This window comes from Bos indicus, chromosome 29 (genome assembly GCF_029378745.1).
Source record: "Bos indicus isolate NIAB-ARS_2022 breed Sahiwal x Tharparkar chromosome 29, NIAB-ARS_B.indTharparkar_mat_pri_1.0, whole genome shotgun sequence".
Taxonomy (NCBI): domain Eukaryota; kingdom Metazoa; phylum Chordata; class Mammalia; order Artiodactyla; family Bovidae; genus Bos; species Bos indicus.
The window spans coordinates 29,931,673-29,938,698 of NC_091788.1; the positions used below are offsets into that span (position 1 = coordinate 29,931,673).

The 7,026-nt window shown below is 46.6% G+C and overlaps 1 pseudogene; it reads right to left on the reverse strand.

Moving 5' to 3' along the window:
- Window positions 1-541: 541 nt before the first annotated feature.
- On the reverse strand, window positions 542-657 carry LOC139180793 (U2 spliceosomal RNA; annotated as a pseudogene).
- Between the last annotated feature and the right edge of the window lie 6,369 nt (window positions 658-7,026).

A 7,026-nucleotide genomic window follows, 5' to 3' on the forward strand; every position in this document is an offset into this window, starting at 1 on the left:
AAAATGGTGGGATTTCTCAGGCTGCTTGAACAGCTGTCCAGGTTGGGGGTGCAATATCTTTTTTTTTTCCCTCCTTTTTTTTTCATTGTTTTTTCTTTTTAAAAAAATTTATTTATTTTTGGCCATGCTGGATCTTCATTGCTGCTCGGGCTCTCTCTAGTTGCGGTATGTGGGCTTCTCCTGTTTGAGAGCACGGGCTCTCTGGCACATGGGCTCAGTAGTTGGAACTCACAGGCTCTAGAGTTCAAACTCAGTAGTTGGGGCACGCAGGCTTAGTTGCCCCCAGGCACGTGGAATCCATCAAACTCATTTCCCCTGCATTGGCTGACAGATTCTTTTTTTTTTTATTCCCCGGAGGGGGTGCACCATTCCTGGAAGTATTGCAATACCAGGTTGATGTGTGGAGTGTCCAGAGCAAGCTTCTACTCCAACTCCCTGCTCCAGTTCAGTTCAGTTCAGTTCAGCTGCTCAGTCGTTTTCCGACTTTGTGCAACCCCATGGACTGCAGGATGCCAGGCTTCCCTGTCCATCATCAACTCCTGGAGCCTGCTCCAAAAATCCATTTAATATATTGTCCTCAGATAGAGGATGTATCAGATATTAAAATGATAAGAACAGATGCTACACTTGATCTTAGCCAAAAGGCTGAGAAGCTATGGAAGACAGATTCTTAACCACTGGACCATGAGGAAAGTCCTTTCTTTTCTCTTTTCTGGCATCCAGTCCAATCACTTTATGGCAAATAGAAGGGAGAAAAGTGGAAGTAGTGACAGATTTTATTTTCTTGGGTTCCAAAGTTACTGCAATGGTGACTGCAACCCTGAAATTAAGACACTTGCTCCTTGGAGGGAAAGCTATGACAAATCTAGACAATGTACTAAGAAGCAGAGACATCACTTTGATGACAAAGGTCTGTATAGTCAAAGCTATAGTTTTTCCAGTAGTCATGTATGGATGTGAGAGTTGGTCCATAAAGAAGGCTGAGCACCAAAGAAGTGATGCTTTCGAATTGTGGTTCTGGAGAAGACTCTTGAGAGTTTGTTGGACTGCAAGGAGATCAAACCAGTCAATCCTAAAGGAAATCAACCCTGAGTATTCATTGGAAGGACTGTTCCTGAAGTTGAAGCTATAATACTTTGGCCACCTGGTGGGAAGAGCTGGCTCAATGAAAAAGGCCCTAATGCTGGGAAAGATTGAAGGCAAAGGGAGAAGGGAATGGTAGAGGATGAGACAGTTATATAGAATCACAGAGTCAATGAACATGAATTTGAACAAACTCCAGGAGAGAGTGGAGGACAGAAGAGTCTGGCATGCTACAGTTGACGGGGTTACAAAAAGTCAGACACAACTTAGCAACTGAACAACACCAACAGGGAAATGGTAGCTTTATTGCTTTGCCAGGCAAAGGGAAACACACTGGGCTTCTGCCTGTAAAAACTATGTGTTCCCTGACATCTTTTTTAATCTTCATAGTTACCCTACTTTTACAAATGAAGAAACTGAGGCCCAGAGACGCTAAGTAAGTCATCCGAAGTCACACAGTAAGTCAGTGCAGAACCACCCTGAGGCAGTATTGTGGCCTGTGTCCCCCCAGACGCATATGTTGAAGCCCTACCTGCTCCCAACGTGAAGGTATTTGGAGGTGGGCCTTTGGGAGGTGATTAAAGTTGGATGAGGTCATGAGGCCGGGGTTTCCCATTTTGGGATCAGTGCCCTTATAAGAAGATATAGGAAAGCTCTCTCTCTCCATGTGCGTGCACTGAAAAAAGCCCATGTGGGGACATAGTGAGGAGGTGGCCATCGACAAGCCAGGAGGAAAGTCCTTGCCAGGGACCAAATTGACCAGCACCTTTATCTTGGACTTCCAGCATCCAGAATGGTGAGAAATAAGCTTCTACTGATTAACCATCCGGTCTATGGTATTTGATTATGGCAGCCCAAGCTAACACCAGAAGTAGGCTGGATATTGTCCTTTGTCCCTCCAAATCCATGTACTCCCAGATCACCCAGCCCTGGACCTTGAGGCCTGACTTGAAGGCCTGGGTCGGTGGCTCTTGTGCCCTCCAGCTTCCAGGTGGGTGCTGCCAATGGGAGGCCCTGGCCTGGGGAGAGTGTCAGCTCCCTCCCTGATCAGCCACCATGGGCTGGCTGAGGCTGTGATCTCTTCTAAAGGCCACAGAGCCTGCCAGGCAGCCCCTTCTATCACAGCAGGTCTTGCAGGGGTCTGGTCACTGCCTCTTTCCCTTGTCTCTTTAGAGTTCGGGTGGGTGAGGTCTTGAGATGTTGTCATTCATGTCCCTTAATCCTGCCAATAGTTTTTTTTTTTTTTACCATATACATCTATTTATTCTTACGCAAATTCTCTTCCCATTTAAGTAATTATAGACTAGTGAGCAGCGTTCCCTGTGCTATGTAGTAGGTCCTTTTTGATTATCTATTTTAAATAGAGCAGTGTGTACATGTCCATCCCAAACTCCCAGCCTACCCCTCTCCCTGAGCACCCCCTCTGGTAGCCGTAAGTTCCTTCTCTAAGTCTGTGAGTCTGTTTCTGTTCTGGAAATAAGTTCATTTGTATTTTTTTTTTTTTTTTTTGAGTCTGCATAGAGGCAATGCATTATCTGCCAATAGATTTTTCAGTAGTCCCTTCTGAAACTCTCAGTTACGCAGTTGCAATGAGCCATCTGTTCCTGCTGGGATCCTGACGTGTGAAAGGTCAGGAAAGCTTCCCAGAGGGGGGACATTTAAGTTGGGTTTCTGAAGGATGAACAGGAGTTAGCTTTATGACAGAAAATACATGATTTCTGTTAGACGTGTCTATAAACACTAAAACAGCTCACCAAAACTCCAAAACTGCCTCCCGGGACACTTGAAGCCTGGGAATGACCAGGTGGGAAATCACTGGCCTGGAGCCCCACAGGGCTGCACAGACCCCAGTTCAGGGAACGTGGGGAGAGAAAAGCTGGGGGCTGCGTCCAGTGGCGGTTGGTTTTCAGTCGCTCAGTCGCGTCCGACTCTTCACGACCCCCTGGACTGCAGCAAGCCGGGCTTCCCTTTCACCATTTCCTGGAGTTTGCTCAAACTCATGTCCACTGAGTCGATGCCATCCAACCATCTCATCTCACCCAGCGGGGTAGAGACCCTGTCACCCCACTTTGTGACTCTCCTGGGATGCCTGTGCTCTCAGAGAGTTGATGGGATGCTGGTGGAAATTATGCCTTGGGAAGGGACAGCCCGTGCATCCCCCACCCCCTCCTGTGGTCCATTAGGCTGAGGGGGACAGCTGCTTAAAAGATCAGGGTTCAGGACAAACAGGCCTACTTCCTTCTGCCTGCAATCCTGGGCCTTGGGACACCTGCCCAAGGTCCACTCTATCCCAACCCTCTGGCCCGGCTGTGGGTCTGTCGTGCTCCTCCCTCCCTCCAGTCCCTCTCCTGCTCCCTGTCACCTCCGATTAGACAACGCCTGTTTGTGTTCTTCAGAATCAGGCCTTCCCACCAGCTTGATCCTGCACCTGCCCAAGCCTACCCCTCCACCAGCTTCCATCTTCAATGTCCCGCTGACCTCACCCTGTGTGTCTTTGTGACCTCGAACCCACCACTTACTCCGGCCCCTGGGTTCTGCCAGCTCCCTTCCTCTACCTCCTGACCCCCATCCCTCTGGTAGTTAGCCGTCTCCCCTGCCTTGAAGGGGACCACTGACTCCAGACCATCAGCTGCCATCTTCATCCTCGAAAGTGAAGGTAGCTCAGTTGTGTCTGACTCTTTGTGACCCCATGGACTGTCCATGGAATTCTCCAGGCCAGAATACTGGAGTGGGTAGCCTTTCCCTTCTCCAGGGGATCTTGCCAACCCAGGGATGGAACCCAGGTCTTCCACATGGCAGGTGGATTCTTTACCAACTGATCCTCCAATGAAGAGTCTAAAACTACCCCATATTATTATTCAGTAATAACATAGCCACTGTTTTATTTTTCTGATGCTGGCACTGTGTGATGAGCCAGGCTTCAAAATCACCCCATCAGGCAGGTGTGGTCACGGCAGTAACTGAGAATTTGGGTAACTTTTCAGGCTGAGAAGCAGAAGAGGGAAGACTTAAATCCAGAGTTCTGTCTTAAAGTCCCGGCTCTTGCTGCTCGACACACCGCCTTGCTGTGTCTCTCCAGCGCTGCATTTCTCTGTGGATGGGGTCCGTACTGGGCAGTGACCATGTATCCCACACCCTGTCTGGCAGTTCTGGGCACACATCATGCCCACTGTCGAGTAGCTGCAAAGACTATTTAATACTTGAAGCAGATCATGCTAGCCCTCTGCTCAGAAACTTCCACAGTCTTCCCTTCCCACCCAGGACACAAACCACGGTCATTTTGATGGCCTTCAAGGCTCATTCAGTCCTAAAGGATATCAACCCTGAATATTTATTAGAAGGACTGATGCTGAAGCTGCAGCTCCAATACTTTGGCCACCTGATGGGAAGAGCTGGCTCACTGGAAAAGACCCTGATGCTGGGAAAGATGGAGGTGGGGAGGAGAAGGGGTATACAGAGGATGAGATGGTTGGATGGCATCCTCAACTCAATGGACATAAGTTGGAGCAAACTCCAGAAGATAGTGGAGGGCAGAAAAGTCTGGGGTGCTGCAGCTCAAGGGGTCACAAAGAGTCAGACACAACTGAGAAGCTGACCAACAGCAAGGAGCTGATAGCATCCTGCTGCTAACAACCAGCAAGGAAACCAGATTCTGCATCTTACAACCACAAGGAACTGAACTCAGAAACTCAGAGGAGGAGGAGCGGGTACATCCCAGAGCTTCTGGAAAGGAATGCAGCCTGACCAACACCTTGATTGCAGTCTGTGAGACTCTAGGTAGAGGACCCCCATGAGTCACACGGGCTGAGTTCCGACCCACAGAACTTGGAGCTAAAGAATTTGTATTGTTTAAGCTGCTACCTGTGTTGCATGGCAATGGAAAAATAATACAATAAATATGTCCCAAATATTTCATGGGATGTACTTATACTAAACAATTATTATTGTTGACCTGTAAATCAATTTTAACTGGGTCTTCTGTAATTTTGTTCACTAAGCCCCAAAGCCCAGGTAGGTCACAAGGACAGATTATTTACAGCTGGGCTAAGGAGCCACTCAAGATTCCCCAGCAGGCACAGAGCTCCACAGTCTGGAAGTAGTCTGCACACCCCTTGCCACCAGGGCAAAAAGAGAGGTTTCTAGTTCTGCTTAGAGTCTGGACCTCTGACTCATCCTCAGAAATCTGGGGGCCTGGGAACATAATGAGGGGGAAAAAAATCACACCTTTATTTTCACAGTTCTCTAACTGAAACATGACATTGCTTTCAGTTAAGACTATCCATGGACTTCCCTGGCGGTGAATAAGAACCCGCCTGCCAATGCAGGGGACATGGGTTCGATCCTGAGTCTGGGAAGATTCCACAGGCCTCGGGACAACCAAGCAAGGGGTGCTATCAGCTCCTTGCTGTTGTTCAGCTTCTCAGTTGTGTCTGACTCTTTGTGACCCCATGAGCTGCAGCACCCCAGACTTTTCTGCCCTCCACTATCTCCTGTGCTCCAGGGCCTGTGCCCTGCAACCAGTGAAGCTGTGCGGTGAGAAGCCCGCGCACTGCAGTGAGGGCAGCCCCCGCTCACCATGACCAGAGAAAGCCACGCAGCAGTGAAAACCCAGCACAACCACCAGTCACACTGAAATATGGTGCTCAAAACGTGGAGACGTGTGACATAGTATTACATGTGCTTTTTATGAACACATTAAATAATAAGATCTAATAACTATCCTAATTTCAAAATGGCGATAGATGCAAAAATATTTCATGATATCAGAGAAAACTGCTGTGTGATTTCTCCTGATGGTAAAGTTGTGGATACCAATAACATGGATATTCTTTTTTTCAGTTAATTAATCAATTAACTTTGAAAAAAATTAATCAACTAAAATAATATTAATTAACTAATTGAAAAGAGTTAATTGGTTTATCTAAGAGAATTACCTAAAAGAATTACTAAGAAGAAAATTAACCAACTAATTAAAAGAATATTCATTAGTTTAAAAGAAGAGTAATTAATTACCTAAAAATATTAATTAATTAACTAAAAAAAGAATGTCTGCGTTATCAAAACCCACAGCTTTGCCACCAATAGAAATCACACAGCAGTTTTCTCTGATATCATGAAATACTTTTGCATCCATCACCATTTTGAGACTACGATAGTTATTAGATCTTGCTATTTAATGTGTTCATAAAAAGCACATATAATACTATATCCCCTTTCTTCATGTCTTGACAACTATATTTCAGTGTAATTGGTTTCCTTTGTGAATCTATTCCATTTTTTATAAAAAACATTTTTCTGAGAAAGGCCTCTCAAGCTTTAACGGACTGTGCCCAGGGCAAAAAAAAAAAAAGTCAGACCTTGGTAGAAGCACTTTTTTATAATGCAAAAGATGTCAGAATATCAGAAAGCCTGGGTTCAAATCCTGGCCCTAATGCTTGATCGTTATGACAATGAGGACCTTTACTTAACCTTTCTGAGCTTCAGTTTCCTCACCTGTAACACTGAATTATTGGGAGAATTTAAGAAATAATATACACAAGCCACATCGCTCAGGCCAGCCCTCAGGAGATGAATGCTAGTCATTCAGCGTTAGTCACTCAGTCGTGTCTGACTCTTTGTGACCCCATGGACTGTAGCCCACCAGGCTCCTCTGTCTGTGGGATTCTCCAGGCAAGAACACTGGAGTGGGTTGCCATTTTCTTCTCTATGCTGCTGCTGCTGCTGCTGCTAAGTCGCTGCAGTCGTGTCCGACTCTGTGCTAGTCATTACTATTAACAATAATTACGGCCAATAACTAATCCTAGCTTCACTGGGGGCTCCCCAGGTGGCGCTAGTGGTAAAGAGCCCCCTGCAGGTGCAGGAGATGTAAAAAGATGTGGGTTTGATCCCCAGGTCGGGATTATCCCCTGGAGGAGGAAGTGGTAACCCACTCCAATATTCTTG